At 36.1% G+C, this 26,611-nt stretch overlaps 1 long non-coding RNA gene across 12 annotated transcripts in view; it reads right to left on the bottom strand.

Annotated features, from left to right (window-relative positions):
* Positions 1-25,576, bottom strand: part of LOC122240411 — a 430,864-nt gene extending 405,288 nt beyond the window's left edge. For all 12 annotated transcript variants that reach the window (XR_006220142.1, XR_006220140.1, XR_006220132.1 and 9 more), the window contains exon 1: positions 25,505-25,576. This is a non-coding gene — a long non-coding RNA (uncharacterized LOC122240411). The remainder of the gene's footprint in view (positions 1-25,504) is intronic.
* Between the last annotated feature and the right edge of the window lie 1,035 nt (positions 25,577-26,611).

Raw genomic sequence — 26,611 nt, forward strand, 5'->3', positions numbered from 1 at the left:
TGAATACATGTGTTATAAAGGGATTCTTAAATAAACCTAGACTGACCTGAGAGCCGTAGAAAGATCATACCAAGCCTATAAAAAGCACTAAGCAATTATATTAGATGCTGGGAGTAATGGTACAGAAGATTTGGGTAGCAGCATGCCAATATGGGGGAGTGAATAATGTTTTTAGAAACTGTCAGACATCATGCTTTTCTTATTCTAATTGAGGAAACTGAAAGCCACAGTGGAGAGAAAGAAGAAGATAGGGGAGGAGAGGGGAGGAGGGAGAAAAGGATGGGAATAGAAAAAAGAGAAAGAAACTAACATTACAGATATTAAGGACCTACTATGTGTCAGTATATTCTAGGTGATTATAATAATCATTTCACTTATTCCTAACCATCTTGGGAGGTGGATATCATTATTAAGAAATGAAGGCTGAGAGAGATTCACTTCTCTAAGATCACAAAACTTGTGAGTAGAAGTTTTGTTGTAGTATACAAAACAAAGTATATAGTTTTGGGAGATGGATCTTCTGGCTCTCAATTCCAGGCTCGTACTATTGCGAGCGCTTTACTGGCTGCTCGGCACTGTCACTATTATGATCACTAATACTGATACTATTGGTGTTACTATTAGGGCATGGATAGAAAGGCTCCACAGAGTGATGCAGAAATTGTTGGAAAGCCTCACTAAAAAGAATTAGCCTTCCTTCAGTGTGTCTTAGGAGACACAGTGTGTCTCACTCCTGTGCTAGGATGGGATATACTCTGATTGAACCCTTCAGTATTCTTTCTCTTTTCTCCTCCCACTCTCTTATCAAGCTAAACACCTCTTTTCATTTAAAATTTGTTGATCTAGCCTATTCCTGACAGCTACTTTCTGCTACCAAGCCATAACCTGACCCAGTTGCAGAATCTATTGATAACTTTTTTATCTCTTCCTTTTGTTTCTCTCTCTCTCTCAACACAGAGAGCTGAGTCTTCGCAGCACAGGAGTGGTGGGGAGAAGGTGTAGCAAATATTAATATCATTTAATTATACTTGTCTCCAGAAAACATAGTCAAAAGTGGACCCTGTTTCACCCAAAACAAACTACCTTCTCTCTGCAGTATAATAATGGTTAGGAGAGGTGGACCAGGCTATTTGGTTCAAATCCATTTGATTTTAGGTAAGTTTTTTTTAGCATATCTATGCTTCAATTTTCTCTACTTTTCAGATGAAAAGTAGATGCGTAAGGTAAAGGAGATAAATACATGGAAAATATTTGGCATTGTTCCTGGCTATTAGTACCACTTAGTAAGTGTTAGCTACTGTTTAAATTGTGATTGTGTCAGGATGAGATCTGTGATTCTTCTTCCTTTGAGGGACTCATAGTAGATCTCTAGGGGAAAGAAAGAACAGCTGGCCTCTGCTTTTTCTACCTCTCCAGAGTTGTTTCATTGGACTGAGAGTGAGATCCATTTTTTTTTTATTTGAGGCTACATGTTTGCTGGGCATCAAAAGATGGTAAAAAGAATTAAAATGGAAAACATGGACTAGATTAAAACGAGTGAAAGTCTGGGCTAATATAATAAAGGAAACATTTGAGGGAAAAATACAAATAAAATCTGTATTTGCATGAATGAAATTCTAAATGAGTCTTTAAAAAATGATTCCAAACTTTTCTCCATTCTCCACATCAGAAGATTTTAAAAGACAAAATGACGCATGAACAATTTGCAAGCATGCCTGGACTGGAGGGCCTTGATGATTCTATTAGCACAGGCTTTGAAGTAGCTTCATATAAAGCACATGTACTGTCCATAGCTATAGCTTATGACTGGCAAATATTCTAATAAAATTGTTTTTGCTTATACCAAGGGAAATGGCCTAATGATGGATCAAACAGCTTTTTAAAATACAGTAAGACATTTAAGTATCTATATCTGCTCTCACAAACTTCAAACTATCATCCAAACAAGTCTAAGTCTTTGTATAAGCAAATTGCTTTATCAAGTATGCTCAGAAGGGCTATATTTTCATATGTCAAATCAAGTTGCTCAGGCAGAGCAAAATCAATGCCAACACAACATCAATTTTCCAAGATTTTTAAACATCTACTTTTGCTTTTAGGACAAAATTTCGAGTAAACGAAAAGTATCAGTTATCATGGATTGAGTAAAATAACAACAATGGGGAAAATGTAGCTGTGTCTGGCAACGTTTTGCACTATGATAATATAACCCTAACAGATATAAAAAGGAATTGTGAAATCCAAGATTTCCTAGGGTGTGAGGAAACAAAAATTCTTAGAAACTATCTGTGGAAGATAAATAGGTAAAAGTGTTTCTGGAAGAAACTCAACATCTTCAATGTGTCTACCCTTTGACTTAGCAATTGCACTCCTGGGAATTAATTCCTCCAGGACTCATTTATGTAGTGATTCAGTGTAGAGTCCTCATGGAGACTTCTTGAATTTAATCCTGGTTCTGCAACACAAGTTAGAGAAAACTACAGGACTGTGGCTGGTCCATAAAATGCCTCAGGATTAGAAAAGCTTGCTCCTTCAGGATAAAGGCAGGTTAGGGACACAAGGTTTAACAACCAGAAGGTGTCTTTGGGCATTTTAGAATATGCCCCCCCCCCCCGCCCCTTCTTTCTGCTAAAAACAGTCTTGAGCCAAGGTTTGATGAAAAGTTCAAGCTGGATGTCAGCCCCTACTTCCCACCTCAAGCAGATATCCCTGGGCAAGGAATAACCTGTCAAATCTGGAGAGAGGGCAAGGAGTATCAACCTTACAGGATTAGTATGGGGTTCAAACGAGATTATCTATATAAAGTGCTTAGCATGGTGCTTGACACATAGTAAGCTCTCAGTAAATTGTACCTATTATTTTATTATCATACACTATAGAAAATAAGTGTTCAAAGAAAATTGTTGTGATATTCATTACAGGATTGCTTATAAAAGTGAAGGTTTAGAAATAATCTAAATATCCTTCAATAGAGGGAGTTTAAACAAAATCTAGTAGTCTTGAAATTCTATAACCTTTACTTTTCTCCCAATTTTTTACTGTGGTAAAATACACATAACAAAATTCACTACCGAGCCATTTTTAAGGGTACGGTTCTGTGGTATTAAGTACATTCATATCACTGTGCAACCACCGTACCATTCATGTCCAGAACTCTCTTCATCTTGCAAAATTAAAACTCTATAAACTTTAAAAATAATGTGACGGATCTATAGGTAATAACATCTAAAAAATGTCTATGATATATTATTAGCAATAAAGTAGGAAAGTTGTAGTTATCTGAATCCATTTAAATTTTTTTATAATGTTTACTTATTTTTGAAGGAGAGAGAGACAGAGCATGAGTAGGGGAGGGACAGAGAGAGAGGGAGACATAGAATCCAAAGGAAGATCCAGCCTCTGAGCTGTCAGCACATAGCGTGATGGGGGCTCGAACCCACAAACCGCAAGTTCATGACGTAAGCCCCAGTCAGGAGCTTAACCAACTGAGCCACCCAGGCGCCCCTGAATCCATTTTTCAATATAAAAGAGGGAAGGAGGGAAGGAGGGAGGACGGGAGGGAGGGAGGGAATTTATGGGATTATCCTGTCAGCAATGGTTTTCTGGAAATTGCTTTTCCTCTCATTCAATAGTTAGTATAGAAGCTTCCCTTTTAGTATAATGTGACACAGTATAATAACAATAGTTGCTATCTCAATTTTAGTCTCATAAATGATTTAACACTTCAGGAGCAGTTAGATCACTGCTGGGCACTTATTAAGGGCCACAGAAATGTGTCTATTCTTGATACAATGAAAGTTTGGGAAGGATCTCAATACGTGTCCTCTAAAATAGGAGGATAATAGCCACTGGGAAGCTACTATTTCAGGTACCTTGATTTTATAAAACTTCTGCTATTGCTGAGAATAAAAATAAAGCAATGATTTAAAACAACCATAAAAGTAATAGCTAATATTTCTTGAATACTCCCTGTGTCAGGCACTGGTCAAATTCTTAACCAGCATTATCTTATGCCTGGGATAGGCTATGGGATAGATTCTAATATCCCTGTGTCATATTTGAAGAGACGAAAGCTCAGAGAAGTTAAGTAGTTTGTCCAAAATCACGTGGCGAATAAGCATCAAAAAAGGTTATAAAGTCAGAGATCCTACTTCCAGAGGGTCTTTCTCAATTATCACCAGGCATCATGACACCATAATACATACACAAGTGAGTATGTTTCCTGTACATGGGTGTACAGATAAACTTTAATGTAACAAAGAATTAGATATAGGTATATGCCAAGTTTAAGAATACTAAATCACTGACATTTTCTAGAATGTAGTCTGAAGATACAAAAGGTACAGTCCATGCTTCTCATTGTATTATAATTATGTGTTTATATATAGTGTCTCCTCCTGGACAAGTACAATTTTTTCATCTGTGTGTATATCTGGCTTAACAAGTAGTGTGCACATAAAAAATTCACTAAACTTTATAATATTGAAATAGAATTTAAAATTGTTTTAAAATACCAAATCCTACAGTTTCCATTCTGCTTATATTTTTTTGGAGACCTCTGTCATTGAGATGTGTCTCTCAAATTGAACTTCCTCTGTTTGCAACTTCCTTTGGATCACTTCCTTTGTATATTTTCTGTACTAGTCACACATAAGGTGACCTACCTGCCCTATACCTTAGAGTGACCAAGTCCTATGTAGAAAATTCCTCAGAAATTTCAACATACTCAACTCACTAATTTGCTTTCCCCAAACTAAAATGTTAGGATTAACCCTTACAATTGAACGTCTACTTTCAAAAATTTATTATTGAACTATAGTTGACATAAAACATTATAATAGTTCCAGGTGTACAACACAGTGATTTGACAATTCTATACATTACTCTTGCTCATCCTGATAAGTGCCGTCACCTTCTGCCACTGTACAATGTTATGACAATCTTATTGACTATATTTTCTATGTTGTACTTGTCATCCCTGTGACTTACTCCTTTTGTAACAAGTTTATAACTCTTAATTCCTTTCATGAATATTTATTTTTAATTTAAGAGTTGTCCTCCACTTTAAAATACCACTAGCCAAGGGGTGCCTGGGCGGCTCAGTCAGTTGAGCTGAGTTCAACTTCAGTTCAGGTCATGATCTCGCAGTCCATGAGTTTGCGCCCCATGTTGGGCTCTGTGCTGACAGCTCAGAGCCTGGAGCCTGCTTTGGATTCTGTGTCTGCACCCCCCTCCCCGGCTGCCTCTCCCCCACTCGTGCTATCTCACTCTGTCTCTCAAAAATAAATAGATATTAAAAAATGAAAAAATAAATAAAATAAAATACCACTAGCCAAAACAAAACTTCTATGAAAGACTTTATACAGTCATTCCTCCATTTATATCCCCAACTTTTATCTTTAGTGTCAAAAAAGGTCCCCATATCTTCATAGCTTCAGCTCTGATTCCAAAGCTTTACTACAGTATAAGGACAAAGCTTTGGAGACAATGTCTTTGTGTCTTTGTTCTTTCCCCAGAATGACAGTTTCACAATCTACTTCTGAAACTTAATTGGAAAAAATACTTCACATTCTCTTGTAATTCCTCTGCTTCCCTTCTGCCTCTTTAACTCCTCTAATATACAATTGAAAGATTCGAAGAAGAAAAATTATACACACACACAGAGGTGTGTGGTAAGCTGGATTGTATAAATCTTTAAATCGCCCTTTCCAACCCAGGAGGAATCTTATAACCACCTTCAAAACTATACACTTTGGCCATCCCTCTGGATAGGGTGCTCAATTATTCTGTTGGCTCCCTCAGATAGTATATAAAATAAACTTTGTCAGAATTTACTATTTTTAAGCTTATAGTAAGCTATAGCAAAAAAAAAAAAGATTCGAAAGCAAGGAAGAAACTGATTTACTGATTTTATCTGATAGCAGTAAGTTTAAGAGTAGTGATAATAATAATTAATAGTCTTCTATTTATTGAGACCTTATTCCATGACAAACGCTTGACATATGTCACCTCAATTAATTCTTACAACAACCTGATTAAGTAAATATGATCCCTATTTTATTGCTATTTTATTGAAACTGAGACTCAGAGAGATTAATTGCCAAAGATCACACAGTAACTACTTACTAATACATGAACCCAGACTTCTTTGACTCTGACTTATGTACTTACTACAATTCAAGATTTTATTTTTTTAATAACATGGTAGTTCTGCAGCAATCAGGACTAATGATCTCCAAGATAGAGTTCGTCATAAAGGCCATAGGGAATGTGCCTTCCATAGCATATCAATTGGAATCGAACTTTAAAGGATGAAAATAATCTGATCTGAAGAGGCCAACACTGATACATTCAAGGCCACTGTTTACTATTTGCTCTATTTCCACAATGAAACACTAATAAGCTTACCAAGTTTTAAAGATCTTGCTTGCTTTCCAATCTCACCTGGTTCCATTTTTTTCCTTAACTTGTCTCTCTGCTGTCCACCACAAATGTCTTAATCTTTCCCTAATTCACCTATCCCAGGATGTTTCCACACTGTTCCTTTTCCAATATTAGATCACTCTCCCACATGCCCCAGTGTTTACACAGTTGACCTTTTTTTATCCTTCAAATTTCAGTTTGTCACTTCCTCTGAAACACTATTCCTGGTCACTCAACTTAAGTAAGTCCCATCTTTCTTTGTACTCTGTTGCCCTCATAAGCTGTAATTACATATATATAGATACATATTTGGTTTGCTTATTTATTTATTATCTGCCTGGGGGCTTACTGGTAGACCCAGTGTCTGTTTCTTTACCATTGCATATCCATAGCCTAATTAAAGCCTGCTCACTAGTTGCTGAAGGACTATATGTTTAACATAACCTTAAAATGGGGACTGAATAATAATAAATAACATTTATATATAACGTCAAGGCAACCTGTAGCACTTCAATTTATCATATCTCCACTTGCAACTTCTTATTTTTCCAACATTTCTTATCATAAGTGAGACCCTTTTCCATAATGACCAACACTCATAGTCATAATCTGGTCATGACAGCAAAGTCCAACTGACATCGACAATGCACTAAGCCAGTGGATCTGTGCCTGGTAGGTGTGTTTGGCAGTCCTCTCTTCTCCATATGCTTGTATCTTCCTCCTCTAGAGTCTACTCCTCCTCCGAACATCACTCTCATCTCTATATCTGCCAGTTCAACATTACTCCTTGGATAACTAACAACAAAATTAGCATGTCCTAAATGAACTATGGATTTCAACATCCCCCAAACTTTCATCCTCCCCATGTGCCTTCTACCTCAGCAAATGTCACAAACAGATGGCATTCTTGATGCCCTCTTTTTCTCACATCCCATTTCATATTCCACATTTTGCCATCAAATCACATGGGCTCTATCTTCATGTTGTTTTGAAATACTCCCAGTTCTCCACCACGCACAGTACGAGCCACCATCGTGTCTCCCCTGCACCACTGGAATCTCACCTCCTACTTGGTTTCTCAATTCTATTTTGCATCCTTTAGAGTGTATTTGCCACATACATAATGGCCATAATTATATTTTAAATCATGGATCATAGCAAGACTGTGATTAGCAAGACCAACCATAGTCCTTCATCCCATGGCTCCCTGTGTCATTTGGAACTTAGTGCAAAGGCCTCACCATGGCCAGAAAACCCTCCATAATACAACTCTTTCTTAGCACCATCACATCAGCTTCCTCATAGTCTTCAAATCAAACCTGCCTTCCCTCTTCCACCACTCCCAGAATCTTGGTGTTCTCTCCAGAAACTTAGAGGATACTTTCCCAGAGAGTCCCAAGGACAATTCCACCATGCCATTCTCCCTGTCTCCTCTTAGGAAAGACCATTTCTTTCTACATCATAAAAAATGAAAAAAGAGCACACTCCCTTTTGTTTTGTTCTTATTTTATTGTTTTCTCTTAATCCTATAATAATATTCACCTGATATTATGCAATGTTACATACTTGTTAATTGACTACCCACCTCTCTATAATATACATTTCACGTCTGTTTGTTTACCTCAGTATCCCCAGTACCTAAAATAATGTCAGGAAAAAAAACCTAGAAATTCAGAAAACATTTATTGAATAAATAAATTAGAACAAAAATGCACCCTAAATCTGGTTATCCCAGGGTTACCAAGTGGCCTCTATGTCAACTAAATAGAGATTTTTGAGAAAATCTTCAGTTTGCTACATAATGTAGAGAAGATCATGCTGGAATTTTATCCTAGCTCTGGCTTGTTCTTTGCTTCTTACTTGCTACTTTAATATGCTAGGGGATTGGAGTGGACACTAGTGGCAATGAGAAAGTAGCCAATTCCCTGCACTTATGTTTTTTTTTCTCTATAAGTTTACGATATATTGAAGAACAAGACAAGGCAAACATTCAGTAGAAATAGGATGTTACTGTAGAATTAGACAGTAAATGATAAGTCCTACCAATATATGTGGTTTTTAAAAGAGTTCTTAAGTGTTTTTCCACTTTGGTGAGTTCCCTATTATTCAATCATCTTGAAGGTTTTTCTAAATCAACTTAATATTTTCTCTTTTCTTTTTTTGAGGACAGTATTGGTTGTGATGGTACTGACTTCTGGGGAAAAACACTACTCTATTTGTTTTATTAACTTCAACTTAAAAATACATACCTTAATTGCTACACAAAGAATGTGCCATGCTTTTGCCATAACAGCTACATTTCTTGTCTACTGAGCAAATTGCTCTTGGAGCCACAACTGAATAATCTATGCTGAAATTCTGCTTCACATTGTAGCAGCAATAAAATTTTGCAATGTTTTGTTTTGCCTACCAATTGAGTAGAGCAGTCTTAGGAAGAATTGTTAAGACTAATTAAGCCTGTGATATTTCTCTTTTTTTAAATGATTATTTATTCATGAGAGAGAGAAGAGTACACACGACAGCATGGGAAGGGCAGAAAGAGAGAGAGAGAGAGTCAGAGAGAGTGAGAGAGAGAGAGAGAGAGAGAGAGAGAATTCCAAGCAGTCTCTGCACTGTCAGTGCAGAACCTGATGTGGCACTTGAATCCCATGAACCAAACCATGAGATCATGAACTGGGCCGAAATCAAGAGTCGGATACTTAACTGACTAAGCAACCCAGGCACCCCAAGTCTGTGATATTTCTATGATACTTGCAAATATAACCAACTAATTTTGCCCAGATTATCCTAATTTCTCTCTAACATGTCCATAGTCCTTGATTTACGGAATGAATACATTAGCCCAAAATGTACCCTATTTTTCTGATTCAAATTATCCTCAGACAGTGCCTATACAAATAAAATAAAATAAAATAAAATAGACCTTTGAGGTATGTATATAGATAATTCAAGTTTAGGGCACATTTGTATGATTTGTTCTCATGTGTCAACACATCATTCATATATATACATATACATACATACCACACATATGTTATTGACATGTGTGTGTACCAAATTCATAAATTCATCAACTCAATAAATATTTATTAAGCACCTATAATATGCCAGGCACTGTTATAAATCCTAAGGATATTGCAGTAAAGAAAACAGACAAAAATATTCCCGGAACTTAGTTTCTATGAATGAGGGGAAGGAGGTAAGACACATAATAAATGAGTAAAATATAAAGCTGTTAGATGGTAATAACTGCCAAGGAGAAAAGACAGAGCAAGAAAGAGGAATATGAAATAGGTGTAGTGTAATTGCAGGAAGAATAATCAAAGGCTGTTTCACAGAGAAGGCATATTTTGGGAACCACATGAACAAAACATAAGGGTTCTAGATATTCAAATATCTGGGGGAAAATCCCTCTTGGTAGAGAAAACAGAGACTGAAAGCACCCCAAAGGAGTGTGCCTGGGACTTTGAGGAGCAGCCAGGGGTTAGTGGGGCTGGAGCCAATTGAGATCAAAGAATAGGGGATCAGAAAGATGGGGCCAGGGATGCTGTAAATAATGAAAACCATGTAGGTCATTGCCAAGACTTTGACTTCTATTCTAAGCACAATGGGAAATCAATTGGAAAGTTTCGAGCAAGGAAGTGACATGCTTGGACAACATTTTGAAAGAGGACTTTAGCGGCTGGGTTGAGAACAGACCACAGAATAGGACAAGAGTAGAAACAAAACAGCAGGTAGGTTCTTGTGTAATCAAGATGCAAGAGAGGATAGTTTTGATGGCAGCCTTGGAATTGAGAACTGGTCAAATTATGAAAGTAGAGTCAAACGACTAGACCACATGTGGTATTTGAGGGAAAGAAATAGGTCAAGGATTCTATGAAAATTATTAGCCTGAGCAACTATAAGAAATTATCTTCCATTAATTTAAATGAGGGAAAACTGAAGGACAAGTAGGAATAAGCAGTTGTCCTATCACTAGTTTAGTTTGGTCATGTTAAATTTGAGATGCTTTTTTGGTATTCAAGACAGAGACTTTCAAATAGGCTGTTAGATATACGAGTGTGGAGCTGAGGATTAAAGTCCATGCTAAGGAAATAAATGTTCAATATCTAAATGGCAATGGAAGTCATCAGAGTGGATGAGACCACCAAAGGGCAAATATAGATTGGGAAGAAAGAGGTCCATGGCCTGACCCCTGAGGCACAGCCCTTAGAGGACAGGGAGATGATATGGAATCAATAAAAAAGAATTGAGGGGCGCCTGGGTGGCTCAGTCCATTAAGCATTCAACTTGGGCTCAGTCATGATCTCACGGTTTGTGAGTTTGAGCCCTATGTTGGGGGCTCTCTGCTGACAGGTGAGAGCCAGGAGCCTGCTTCAGATTCTGTCTCCCTCTCTCTACCCCTCCCCCACCCAAGCTCTGTCTCTCTCAAAAATAAAACTAAACATTTAAAAATAAAATAAATAATAAATAAATAAATAAATAAATAAATAAAGATTTGAGAAGGAGTATCTATAAAGGTAACAAAATGCAGCAAATATTTTCCTGACAGAGTGATCTGGATGGGTAAGATGAGGCCTGAGAAACGCCCACTGAGTCTAGCAACATAGAGCTTGTCTTAAGCATAAAATATGTTGTTTATCCAAATGATTCCACGTGTTAGGAAAAAAATGAATCTTGAAAATACTATGACAAAACAATATAATTATTCACTTAATTCTTTATTATGTCTATTGCTGCTTCAAATTTACCTAGATTGGGAGAAGACACTTACAAATGACATATTGGATAAAGGGTTTGTATCCAAAATCTATAAAGAACTTATCAAACTCAAAAAAACAAATAATCCAGTGAAGAAATGGGCAGAAGACGTGAAGAGACACTTCTCCAAAGAAGACATACAAATGGCTAATAGACACGTGAAAAACTATTCAATGTCACTCATCAGTAGGTGAATACAAATCAAAACTACACTGAGATACCACCTCACACCTGTCAGAATGGCTAAAATTAATAACTCAGGAAACAACAGATGCTGGTTAGGATGTAGAAAAAGGAGAACACTCTTACACTGTTGGTGGGAATGCAAAGTGGTGCAGCCACTGTGGAAAACAGTACAGACATTCCTCAAAAAGTTAAAAATAGAAATACCTTATGACCCAGCAATTGCACTACTAGGTATTTATACAAAGGATACAAAAATACTGCTTTGAAGGGCACATGTAACCCAATGTTTATAGCAGCACTGTCAACAATCGTCAATTTATGGAAAGTGCCCAAATGACTGATGAATGGATAAACAAGATGTGGTAGATATATACAAAGTAATATTACTCATCCATCAAAAAGAACAAAATCTTGCCATTTACAATGCTGTGGATAGAACTCGAGTGAATTATGCTAAGCGAAATAAGTCAGAGAAAAACAAATACCATATGATTTCACTCATATGTGGAATTTAAGAAATAAAACAGATGAACACAGGGGAAGGGGAGAAAAAATAAAATAAGATACAAACAGAGCAGGAGGCAAACCACAAGAGACTCTTAACTATAGAGAACAAATTGGGGGTTGCTGGAGTGGAGGTGAGTGCGGGGATGGGCTAAAAGGTGATGGGCATTAAGGAAGGCACTTGTGATGAGCACTGGGTGTTATATGTATGTAATGAATCACTAAATTCTACCCCTGAAACCAATACTACTAAGAAACTTGAATTTAAATAAAATCTTGGAAAGAAAAAAATCAAATTTACCTAGATTGGACTCTGAGCATAGAGGCGTGTAGATTAATATCAGCATCTGACAATTTCATATAAATCACCATCTTTAAAATGAATTGCTGACACTGGTAGAGCCTTTAATGTTTACAGTAGCTTCCAAGTACATTATTGAGTGTGCAATATTCAACATATGGGAATATTATCATTATTAATGTCATTTTACAGATGTGGAAAGTGAGGTTCTAGAGGATGTGGAGACAAGTTTCACTACACATGCACTGGGAAATGGAATCTAAATCCTGCCATCTGGATCCCAAAGCCCATTTTTATCTTATACCATGGTACTTATACCACTGACTCAGCAGAATATGTATGTGTATGTATGAACCCCTGTGTGTGTGTTTATATATGTATTTGTGTATATATGCAGGTATGTGTATGTATGTTTGTGTATACACAGTTGTCACTGTTTCTGCTTTTTTATTGATCTACTCATATTCTCTTAATCATTTCCCCCATGACCATCAGCAAACAAGCACCTGGGAATGATATAGGGATCGCAATCTCTGTTGCAGTAGGTAAGTGCTTTGGAACCAGGGGTTATATACTCCAGCTGTCATAATTTCTGCTTATGTGACCTTCATGTGGTTCCTGGCTTAATTCCTTTATCTGTACAATGCAGATAATCACACCTATTTTCAAAATTTTAGGCCGTCAAAACACACAATGTGTAAATTTGTCCACTAAGCCTTTCTAAGGCTAGACTAGTTACATGAGTGTGCTGTTCCTCCCCACCCCTTCTTAGCCTTTATCACACCCATTGCAACTGTGAGTCTTCCACATTAGCATTTTGAAAGCATTCACTTTTGCCATTTTCTCCCATTTTGTTCCAAGAATATAGTGAAATGATGGCTATGAGATGAAAGAACAAAGCCTATGGCAAATGTTATGACAATATTATTAATGTTATTATTATATCGTCCAGAGCCACAAAAACCAAACCAATAATTCCTGTCCCAATGACAAGAGAGTTGATTGACAGAATTGCATTGCCACAAGCATTTTGCATCTAATTTGGACCTTTAATCTGTCATATGAGCATGTTAATTAATGACAGCTCAAAGATAACTGACCAGTGCTCTGAGAGCAAATTATTTTTAAACTAATCCCACAGGTTGGCAAAACTCGAATTAAACATATTCAACTTCAAGTGGACGTTCACTTATCCTTACTGTAAAATCTCATGTTGTCCAAGCTTCTGGAGTTTTTCTTTTAATATACATATTTTATACATTTTAATATTATATTTTAATAGATTAAATAATGCATTTAATACATTAAATAATAACACAATAAATAATAAAACATTTTTAGTATTAAAAGAAAAGCCTTTTCTTTTAATATACATAAGCTGATATGAAAGTAGAGTTGAATACACAGTGACTTGTAAACAAATACTTTTTAAGAGAATTAAAGAATAAATAAATGTGCCAGATAATTACTAGCAACAACAAAGATTAAAATACACAAATATTTTTCTAGGCTATCAAATACCAGGAGAATGAAGGTTCTTTCTTTTTTCTATAAAGAACATAATCTTTTTTATAACTGTGTGTGCATGCTGTGAAATCTTTTTCCCTTATTAATTTCCTTTTTACACCCAGTTTTTAGACAGCCGAAAATTATGAGTTTACAGAACAAGATGTACTTTCAGTTCTTATTTTATGGCCGAGTACTATGGCATGCACTATTATGAAAACAATTCTATACTATGCTTTATTATATTATATTGTGCAATTTATATTCAGAAGATACTATCAGCACCAGGGAACAGACAGAATTAATAAAAGACACAGTATTCCTGTTGTCCTAATAGTTATTAAAATGAAACTTCCCAGAAGACATTTACAGTGTCTTTTCAAAGATACTCTGCATACTTTGACAGATCAATTGGGGCCTCTGCATATGAATAGCAACATCATAGACCTTAGAGACATGCACTACTATGCTGGGAAGGATCTTCATGATTATCCAGGCTGACTTTCTCATTTTACAGGTGAGGACACTGAGGCTGAGAGAGTATTCATGACTAAGTCCTGGCTAGAACTGAGGTCCCTTACCATCTAATCAAGGATTCTTTCCACTGTTACTGTCAATAATGGTAATAATCTTGTAGGGCACACAGGCATTACCAAATATATCCATATCATCCCTAAATGGCTTTAGAGGCACACAAGAATCATGTAATTTTCACCATTTCCCAAAGGAAATACCACAGTCTTGAGGGGGAATAACTAACTCAGTTACTATTATCTTGGTTATTCATCTGTTTACATTTTTTTTTGTCTGTCCCTTGATAGAATATAAGTACCATAAAAGCAGGAAGCATGCTTATTGGGGATATTGCTGAAATAATTCCCTATGCTTAGAACATGTCTAACACATAATTAATTCAATAAATATTTGTTAAATACATGAATATAAATTCACTAGATATGATAAAATGTACAGTCAAGAATCACACACACGTGCACACACATGCACACACATACACCATAAGGCAGAATATACTAACTGCCATACAAATGGAATAAATAAGCTGTAAGAAAATTGAAACAGTCACTATGACTCTTGCAGTAAGGAGTGTACAAAAATTACTAAGTACCTATGAAGCTTCAGTAATGTGACAAAGTATGAAAAACATAAAGGACACATCAGAATTTTGTGACACCCTCCAGCTATGCTGACTAGCCTTGGGTACTGGAAGGTAAGGACTGGCAGAGTTGATACAAGGAAGCTGAGCCTGTCTGAAGCTTGCAGGGTTAATAGAAGTCATGATAAATGGTAAGAGTATTTCAGAGGTTAACAGGATGCAACCTGAGAATGGTTAAAAGGTGTTTGAGAAATAAACCGACTCTTTTAAGAGGTGTAGAGTAAAAAACGGTAGACAAATATTAAATAAGAGACGAATTATTAGTAACAGATTGGCCATAATACATGGTCATGAATTTGTGAAGAGACGGTGGAAAGAGGGGAATGGAAGAATGGGAGGAAGGAGAGAAGAAAGGAAGGGAAGGAGGGGTGGGATGGAGAAGGAAAGGGAGGGAAAAGTAGAGAGAAGGGACAGAGGATGAAGGAAGGGGAAAAAAGTGAAGAAAAGAACTATGTGGGGGACACCTACTCTACACTCAGCAGTGGACACACGACACTTTCACATACTTTTTTTTTATTTAATCCTCACAACTCTCCATTTTTAGATAAGAAAATTAATGCTCACAGGAGTTGTCAGCCTTCCAAATAACCCTAAAGTCAAGTCAAGATTCAACGGGATTCTATCAAAGCCAAAGCCATTTGTTACACTCACTTTCAATCCATTTTGTACAGTTACTCTACACATTTAATTTTTTTATTTAATTTAGGCCTTAATGGTTATAGAGTACCTTTAAGTAATCATTTATTCTGTCTTTACAATAACCTTGTGAAGGTGTTCTTATTCCTATTTTATAGGTAAAGAAATGGAAGACCAAACAAGTAGCTTAATTTGTCTAAGAACACATGGAAATCAAACCCATGTTGTGGTTCTCAGCTGATGGTCCTTTCTACTATGACATATAGTGAAATCCATTACACAGTTCATAGCACATCAACATCCACAGAGTGCCAGGTATCCCCCAGGAACTTTCCACATTTGGTCTTTTCAAAACACTTGGAAAAGAAGCATATTTTCTTGCATTTCCTAGAGAACAAAGTGGCACATATCTTTGCTTCTAGCTCCTCTATAAAAACAGGAAAACATACATTTTTTTAAATTCAGAGAGGAGAAGAGGAAGACAGAGAGGGCGACATTTTACTTATCTAGAAATGCTCCATCATACCTCATCTCAAGTTAACTAGACATTACTTTAAACTTTCCTCCACCACTCATGATCATCTTTAGCTACATTCAGCAACTTATAAAATCTTGAGGAGTTCCTTTAGAACAGTAATAAACCCAGAGTCAGTATAAGCCTAGGTTTTTTACCAACTCATTCGATGACTAAGATAATTCCTCGGCTTCCTTCTCCCTCATCAACCTATGCTACTTGTCAAGGCACTGGGAAATATAGGGCAGAAGCAGAAAGATGGTGATACTCCTCATCTACAAGATGTTCTTACAGATTTGTACAGATTTCAACATTAGTATGACATTCTTTCAACAATGTGTTTTTAAAAGTTAAAAGCAGAATTAAGTTTATTTTGCAAATTTAGAAGATAAAGAGTTTTCCACAAACACAAATAATGCTGACACTTTACTGATACCTCACCCAGATTTCTCATAAATTCACAGACATAAATTCTAAATATTTACAGACATTTGTCTGAGAGTACCCTTCCCTTCCCCTTCTGCTTGTCTTTGGTAAAGCCTTCCCCAGCTTCCAACCCAGAATTAATCTCCTTCTGCAGCTTCTAGAGAACTTTAGATTCCCACTACCATAATATTTAAAATATATTCTGTATTTATTTGCTGATGAATGTCCCATCTAGATCGCAAGTTTCCTTAGATCAGGGTTTAAGTTCCTTTACATGCAGAAAGTGTTTAATAAATGCCTGTTTAATGCAGAGATTAATTCCAGTATTATTTCATATGGTGAAAAGGAGCAATGAATTCCAGAAAGAGCAGGAAGTACAGGTGGTGAAATTGAATTTTTTAAACTGGCTATCTAAGTATAAATTGGGAGAGCTTCAGGTTAGCATGAGCATACAACAAAAATGTTAAAAGAGTTTTAGGGGTGCCTGGGTGGCTCAGTCAGTTAAGCATCCAACTTTGGCTCAGGTCATGATCTCACAGTTTGTGAGTTCGAGCCCCACGTCGGGCTTTGGGCTGACAGTTCAGAGCCTGGAGCCTACTTCAGATTTTGTGTCTCCCTCTCTCTGCCCCTTCACCGCTCACACTCTGTCCCCCTCTCTCTCAAAAATAAATAAACATTTAAAAAATTGTTAAAAAAATGTTAAGAGTTTTGGTAGCAATAACAATACATAACTTATTTAGTGCTTGGCAAAGGTCTAAATACTTGATAAGCAATAACATTTGTTAGAAGAACTCCATAATGTTATTACTGGTATATTATTTTTAATTATTTTTATCAACATATGCAAATTGGTATGTTAATTTTACATAATTATGTAATTAATATTTTAAGTATATAATTTAAAATATATTCTGAATATTACTATTCTCATTTTATTTATTTATTTATTTTTTTTTTTTACTATTCTCATTTTATAGATGAGAAACTGAAGTATACAGAAGTTAAATAGTTTGCCTCAACATCCTAGCATGGCTAAGACATGGTGCAAACTGCCCTGGTAAAATGGTTAAAATGCACTGTCTCTATGGTTAATGCACACAGGCTTAATAGGGACCAGCATGTGGGAATGAGTTTTTAGGTTCCTGAAGCATACCGCTCTTAGAAACGAGAGCAGCGGTCAAGTGCATCGAGAAGTTCTTCCCCATATATACCCACAGAGTTTTACTTACTTGCAGTCTTCTAAACCAAAATGCTGCCTAGAGTCCACATTTTACGGAAATCTCTTGGGTACCCAGTTTCTGTATCACATCCAGGGATGGATAGGGGTACTGCAGCATGAAGGGAGAGGTGAATAATACCTCCTTCTCACTCCAGCAGTCCAGCCATAACATACTCTTTATATCAAGCCGGCCAGCTCCCATGTGTGGGAGGCCTTGGACCTGACCCTGTGTGTTCCTACCTTGTCATTTAGATGAAGGGGTGAAACTGAATTTCTTTATATGACCATATCTCTGGTACAGGAGAGCAATATTCCATCATTCATTCATTCATTCATTCATTCCCTCAATGTTCTATGTCCATATGTTAGTAAAGAACATTCATTCATCATTGATTAGGACCATTAATACACTCATTGTTTTGTGCCCATTTAGTTGATTAAAAGCAGTCATTCACTGTTGATTAATAGCATTTATTCATTTTGGTTAGGAGAATTTATCACTTGGCATTCTCTATTCATACAGCTGGTTAAAAGTGTTGGCTCTCCTGTTAGACCGTTTCTATTTTTGGCTATACAGTTTCCTAGTTACTTTACCTCGAACAAATTCTTTTCTGCTTGCCTCTAAAACTTATTTTCTTACTTCAAAACCAAGGAAAATAATACTTTTCTCATAAGATGGTGTAACAACTAAAGGAGATGACACAAGTAAATCTCTTAACACTATCTGGGACCTAGATAATGTTCAGTAAAGTGTAGCCATAAATATTAATTACAATCTACTTTTATAATAATGATAACAACAGTAAACACACTCTATTAGATAAATTAAATAAAAGATAAATTGACACACAGTCCTTGACTGTAAGGAACCTACGGTATAATGTCACCAGAAACCCAGTGGTTTCAAAGCTAGAAGAAATTGGGTGGGAGATTAACCAATTAAAGACCTTGAATATTAATGCAGACTGCAAGTATCTGACAACAAAATATGAGATTATAGATAAATAGAAACAAAATATTTTGACATATATATATATATATACACATACAAATAGCAATATTCAAAATGTTAATAAAGACCATTTTTGAAATTGGCTGATAATAGCAAAATGGAAATGGTAAAAATAAAATATACTGTACATGAGATGTCATAACTCACTTGATTATAAAAAAACACATTCTTCATTAAAAATAAGTCATGTGCATTATCTGTCCAGTGATGTGCAATGTCATTTAAGACATTCCATCATTCTGTGCTTGAGCACTCTTCTGTAATCTGATGAGGTGTCCAGGGAAGTGACAATGATAGCCAAGGCATTAAAATGTAATCAAGATATGCAAATTCATATCTAAATGTGATTTGCTGAGAAAAAGAAATTAATCTAGGCATGGTCAAATAAACAATGTGTAATATGGATAATTAATCACCAAATTAGCAGCTGCAGTCCCTTGAGGAAATTATGCAAATTGAAAAGGCCCCCATCCACTGACACAATTAGACCACTTAATGGCAAATTCTCAACAAAATAACCCTGGGGAACATCACAAAACAAATAGCCCAATCAACCTTAGTGTCCCAAACTCCATTGCAATATTTAATATTATTTAATCTTGTTTCTTCTCAGTTTGAACTTATCCAGAAAGATTTAATCATATCTTGCGAGAAAATATTCTAAGATGCCACACTATGGTTCCATTAAGTGGTCCCCTCAAAGTCTAGTTTTCCCCTATCAGTCAAATATGTTGTTACTGAAATCTGAAATTGTGCAAACGATAACACTTCATAAATGAGGAAAGCCAATTACATATCTCCTGTCAGTAATAACAAAATCAAGGGAATGTTGATGCACCATGAAAACGTGTGTCCTCTGTGGGCCTGATGGCACCTGGATATTATATTAGCAGCAAAGAAAGGATCTCTACACTTCCCTGGTAATAAATGTCATCTCCGGGAAGAGTATTTTACCTCCAGGAAAGTTAGAGTGTCCTACGTCTGCCCTTGAAGTGTATAGAAAGTAATCCTACCTTTTGGCTCCCTCTGCTCCACCTACACAAAGGTAGGTGACAAAGTTAATCCTATAGAACCCTTTGAGATTAACCCGAACAGAACCCATGAGATTCTGCTGCTAAATCCTTTCAAAAAAATTGACTCCACCACTAGAGAGATGCCAAAACTTCCTGGATAAAAAATTACAGATCCTCCTTTCCCCACCCAAAGAAAAGGGTTTATTAGATATCTCATTATTATAATTTTATAATTATAATTGCTGAAAAGACCAGTCACAGAGAAGAAACTGTATTAGTACTGATTGTCGATGGTTTAGTTGTACCTATCATTTATAGACATCAAAAGGCATCACAGCTCCAAGAACTGTATTAATGCTCTCCCTGGTCAAACTTCCTCAGTTTATTTGAGAATCACCCTATGTAAGTTAACTCCCCAACGTCATACCTGAGTGACAAGTGTTCCAGCATTCTGACAGTGCCTACTTCCATCTTGGTATTAAATCTTGTCTATGAATCAACAGTGTCTCTGACTCCTTTTATACGAATTTCTTCTCTGAGAAACCATTATTATTCATTTCCTAATTTTTCACCTTTAGAATTTTGGAGTCAATCCGGATCAAACATTGATTCGTCAAGTGAACCTGATGACTGAGTTCTTCCTTCCACAACCCAGAAATTCTATACAGAGAGATAGCATTGTCTATTTTGACCCCATACCTTTACATCAATATGACCTATTGACTTAGCCCATTCCCAGTTAATGCCCCCCTAACACTTTTCCATAATGAACTAGGATTCTTCAGTGATTCAAAGCACTCTAGCTTTAATTACTAGATCACAGTGAGCACTGGCTCCATTGCCCATGTGTAATCTCCTTCTAGCCCTTTAGATCTCATCTTCATACCTGATTTCTCCAGTTTTTTAATTTCCTTTGTGACTAAAGAACTTTGGCTAAGACTATTACAGTCCTGGTTTTATCCTTTACCGCATCTATAAGCTTGAACCAACATTGTTTGAAACACACTAGGTTAGATAACTTCTAATCATAGTTCCACTACTAAAATACTTAAACTCTGGATCCTGATTTTATGGTTGATAAAATTAGGATAATAGTATCTGTTCCATCTTTCCTTAGAGCTGCAGTAAGTATAGCATGAGCTGAGGTATGTACGTACATATGTACGTACGTATGTATGAATATTCTTTGTAACTTACATAGTATACCAAAGAAATGTACTGTGATTTCCGGACATGGTCTCAATTACCACATCCCATATGATAATATACGGCTGCAAGAAATACCTGGCTATACAGAGCTGCATTAGTTGGATATTTCCTTTAAATTTTTTTAAACTTCATACCCTTGAATTTTTTGTACACTAAGATATAAAATCCCAGGGTTTTGTGACATTTCTTTGATCTGGGAGAAGAAAATAACATACGAAATCCTACCTAAGGAAGGAGTCAGAAACATCAAAGCAGGTAAGTACAGTGTGAGAAAAAAATGTCCATCCCCCCAAACATGTTGACTGGAAATTTGTATTGTTGCAAAGTACTGGTATCAACCACATTCTTTCAGAACAAAATCTAAAGGCAGGGCTATGAATCAAGAAAAAATAAGCTGAGCAGAAAAACTGGAAGACTGAATTAGAGATTTGATCATTTCTACTCTCCAACTAATTTTAAATATTGCTTTGCATCAGGCTTCAACACAGAAATACACACGCCAACACATGCAGACATACACATATCCTATACACTCATCCAGATGCCAAAGAAATCTTGATAATAAAGTATATAAACTGATTTTCTTGATGAGAGATTATAAAATAAATAAGAAGCAGACAGCTTACTTAGTACTCCCACCTGACACATTCTACAGGAATAAATTGTGATGGAGAGAACCTCATTCTCCACGTTAATTGGGTCAAGGCCATATGTCCTTGATTCCAAGAGAAGTTAGAAAAACGTTAAGCTAGAGAATATTTGTTATTTTAGTCACAGGATGACAAACATAAATTTAATTTTTTCATTAACTTAATAAAGCTATCATTAAAAAAATAGTATCATGTAAAGAGACCAAACTGGAAGGTAATACTACAGTCAAACTATCAAAGAATAGAAAAATAAAGATCTAGGAAACCATGTAAGTAATTGGCAGCAAAATCTTAGTTTTTGCTCCTTTGGCATCATGCTTCCTAATTGTTCTTCCTTTCTTCATTTCTTCTGGGGTTTCTACCCATTCTCTCTCACATGTAGCTTTTTGAGGAAATGATGATGATGATGATGATGATGATGATGATGATGATGATATGTTTGATTTGAGAGAAAGATAAGGAAGAAATATTCAAGCACACCTAGTGTTTGCCTTAGTTTTGGGTAAGCACAAAGCTCATGAAGGAAGTCTTTAAATATAGAAATATACTTGTTTCCTATAATTTGAATCAGAAGATAGTATAGCAGCACCATACTTTGGGGGGTAAACAATAGAATAAGTCCACGTAACATGATTTTTTGCTTGTGTATTCCCAAAAGGTACTTTTATAAAAAAAGGAATATTTGGTAAAGAGTCTTGTCTACACCTCAAAAATCAGTACATGATGCCAGAGTCTATTATGAACTTTCAGCCTGCTTAATTAATTGCTTGGATCACTTTGTAGTTAATTAATATAGACTCTATTGTGAAAATGCCTGAGAATCCCTAAGGAAATAGCCTGTGCAGATAGGTCATCAGTATGAAGGGCAAAAATCAATAGGAGTTGTCTAGAACTGAGATATAAAAACAGGCTTTTCTTCATTTAGGCAAAGAACATAGGATCACTCCCCAAATAAAAACTGCCTCACGTGGTCCAAAAATAAAAGTGTCTGGTTTTCTAGCTTTGGTACAATTGATTTTCATAAACTACCTACATACCTTTTACTTTTTGAAGTTCAAATATCATATTGGAAATATTTAGGGCTCACCAAATATCCCAAGTACTTGTCTATATTCCCCAACACCCCCACCAGACCCTCTAGGAATGAGGGTTTGGGTCACCACCCCAGGTAAAGAATGCACCAGGCTCAGCCTGCTGGTGCTTGCTGAAGCCAAAGAGAATATAGAATGAGAAGTAGAAGAAGATAATTACAATTACGAGCTACAACCATGTAACCAGTTACAGAAACAAGAACTGAAATTGTCAAGAATATTTCCTATTTATTTTGGTATGAATATGTTTGGGGGGGGGGGGCATGGGTATGGGTGTGTGTGTGTGTGTGTGTGTGTGTGTGTGGCAGAAGTATATAATTTTAAGCAAGTATCTATTTTCTTTCCCCTCTTATTCCCTTATCATCTAACATAAAATGCATTGATTTTATATCATAGAGTTTAAGCATTGTTAACCTTATATCATATTTAAATTACAAGATACCAAGGAGAAGAGTAAACCTCACTCATAGATTTTACGTCCTCTTCTGGGGAAGAGGTTATGTGTCTTTGGTTGTAAGCAGGATTGTTGTATCATATTTGGTAGAATAATGATCTTGTTATTACCCTTATTTGAAAGTTAAATATGGGTTAAAGAGATGTGTATAAGTGCCTTGTTGACCAGGGGTAGACATGTTAATTTTATGTGTCAACTGGACTAGGTCATGAGGTGCCCAAACATGTGGGTGTTTCTGTGAGTGTGCTTTTGGATGATATTAACATTCAAATTCGTAAGTTACACCAAGTAAAGTAGATTGTTCTCTCTAATGTGAGTGGGCCTCATCCAATCAGTTGAAGGCCTAAACAGAAGGAAAAGGCTGATCCTCCCCAGAGTAAGGGAAAGAATTCTTCCTGCCTGATTGTCTTTAAACTGGGACATTATAGTTTATTGGTTTGTTTGTTTGTTTGTTTGTTTTTCCTGTACTTGGACTAGAATGAAACCATTAACTCCCCTGGTCTCCAGCTTGCTAATTCAGCCTGCAGATCCCAGGACTTGCCTGTTTCCATAATCAAGAGAGCCAATTCCTCATAATAAATTGATAGATAGATAGACAGACAGACATATAGATAAATCAATCTGTATTCTATTACTTCTTTCTCTCTAGACAACCCTGACTACAGATTTTGGTACCAAGAGTGAGGTACATCCTCTATCCTTCCCTTCTTTCCTCTGTTCCAGTGAACATGGAAGCCATGGCTTCCACATGGCATAACTCAAAATGGAAGACATCTGATCTGCAGCAGACTTCCCCTGAGTGAGAAACAAACCTTTATATTGGCACATCACCCAGAGAGCTACCACAAAGTTTCCTAACACAATATTTTGAGATCTAGGCTTCATTCTGACTATGTCTAGGGCCTTGAGATTAAAAATAAAACAGGCTAAAATGTGTAATCCTAAATATTAGGCCATATCTTGATAAATACAAATGAAACTACAATGAAATTGATAAACCAATATTCCTATAACTGCTCTCATGCATGCAGAACCACCAGGCTCTTTATGATCCCCACATGTTTTCTAGGACATCCCCCAAGGAATGCTACAAGTGTGTTTACAACTCAAGACAATCTATCAGCTCCAGTGTACGTGTGGTGCCCATCACATTCTACTTCTGCTCTGTATCTTGCTTTTGAAGAGTGATGCCTAACAAATCATTTAAAGAGACTATTCGTTGCTGCTACCTTGATAACATTTGCAACAAGAAGGCTGCCTCTGAATGTTGTCAAAGCTGCAATGTGGGTTTTCAGGATAGGGAGATAAGAACTGACTTCTCCTATTTGTTTGCTATTTTTTGTCTTCTGGGTCCCCAAACAGAATGTGCTATATACACAGATTTCCAAAGCCTCTCATCAAAATAGCTTCTCCAACACTAAGTGATCAAAAACAATAATAAAGTTTTACGGAACAAAAGCTATGCTACGGCCCTCCATTTATGTCCCTCTCTATTCCAACAAAATTGCTTTTATTTTCTTGAATCAGAAAATAAAAGCCCACATAGAGTTGAATGAATGCACACATATATTGATGGATGGTATAGGCCAATATAAGGAAGAAAATTCTCTTTTACAATATTAAAAAGTAAAAGCTATTTTTTTCACTCACATGACTTGCAGAAGACATGACTCTTTTTCTTAATTACTCCACATTTTACCTAATACCTCTTTATCCCTGAGTATCATTCTGATGAAGTACTTCTCACCTTTTCTATGAGCATTCTAGGACATATGAGGAGATGCACACTGTTGCCTAGTCATATGGATAGACTAAGCTACCTAAGCACTAAAATAAGAGCAAATTACAAAAAAATAAAAAATAAAACAGTGATAGTTAATGCCCTCAAACATCAGAAAACAGCACAACTTTAATTATGCCCCTCAGTTGTGATTTATAATGTTTTAGGTCAGAGTAATTCCAAAGGAAAAATAAAAACTGCAACAGAGGGAACTGATTCTATATGCAACCTGCAATAAATTTTCCCATGAAATAGTTATAATGATGACATTTGTGTCTAATTATTATTTAAAACATAATGTCACCCAGCACTCAGGAACAGAGTGCTGAAAGTGAAAGTGAATTATGTGAAAGTGAATCCCTTCAGAAAAATGTTTTAATTAAGATAAAATTGCTCTTTTTTCCCCAAATTTCTAAATGATGCCATTTTACACTAATGATACATATATAGATCTATTTTCTAAAACATATATTTATATAAAAAACAGTATGTTAATCCTCATTATTGCCATGAATATGAAACTTATACTTGGAATACTGATGTTTTCTTTTATGTACTACTCTCCAGTTAATACACAGCGTGCTAGAGAGGATAGCGGTACGGAAATCAGCATTTCTCAAATGGCGTTCTTCTCAAAGGACTTACCAGATGACTTAATGCACAATGAGCGTTTTTTCTTGGTTTTCTCTCATTTGCTATCAAAAAGCATCAAGCAGCAGCACCTGCACAAAGAGATTAGGAATGACAGAATTTCTAGGAGCTCATATTAACAGGAAAGCACACAGCGACAAGACAACACAATTTATTTTTAGTGTGGTTGCTTAATTAGTTATCATTTTTTAGATGACCTCCCCATGCTACCATATTGTCATCCTTCCAGCTCCCATCTTTTGCTTTTCAGGGAAAGTGTGGGGCTTGAGACCTGATGCCTGCATTTGGTTTTGATTATGCGCTAATGTTGGAATCTGATATTCTAGGGAAGTCTTGTTATTCTGATTGCTTACTTCATGTCCAAGATACTACAGGTCAGCAGCTGTTTTACTGAAGTAAATCTTTAGTATGCAGATTTTTTAAGAATTTCTATACATGCTTCTGTGAAATTTCTTTCACTTTTAGAAACTGTAAGCTTTCAGAGTAGGCTTTCAGATTTTTTTTTTCACATTCTCTTAAAAAGATACCTAGAATTTCTTTTCACTTGACTTTGCTTGCTCTTTTTTTTCCTCCATGTACTCACCAAGACAGGGCAATCTAGAGTATATTTCTATTTATACACTAAACTGATGATCTTGATTTTTATTCTGAACTGTACTGAAAGGAATAATTATCTCCACTGGGAAAACTAGCTACTGCTTTGGGACAAGCCATTCCCTGGTTTCACTTAAAATAGTAGCAGTATGATTTGCTTCAGATGTGTTACAACATCCATGGCAGCAGAGTTCAATATCTTTGAAAATTAAGGGGCAGTGGTTTAAACATGGTATAGAAAAGTTGAAGAAAGGAGATTTGATACATAAGTTACCTTTTCTCAATGCACTTTAAGAGAAAGTGACACAAAGTGATTTGGTTTTGTTCCCTTTACCAAATGAAAACAGGGCGGCCAGGCGTAGTCAGTTGAATGGCTTAATGAAAGAACTGAGAGAGTAAAAAAGCTAACTTACTCTTTACTCAATTAAGAGGTATCTATATCAAAGCCTGCCCAAAGTCATATGGATAGACTTAATGTATGCATTAAGCTTTCAAATACCACTAGCC

This window comes from Panthera tigris, chromosome B4 (genome assembly GCF_018350195.1).
Source record: "Panthera tigris isolate Pti1 chromosome B4, P.tigris_Pti1_mat1.1, whole genome shotgun sequence".
NCBI classification, from domain to species: domain Eukaryota; kingdom Metazoa; phylum Chordata; class Mammalia; order Carnivora; family Felidae; genus Panthera; species Panthera tigris.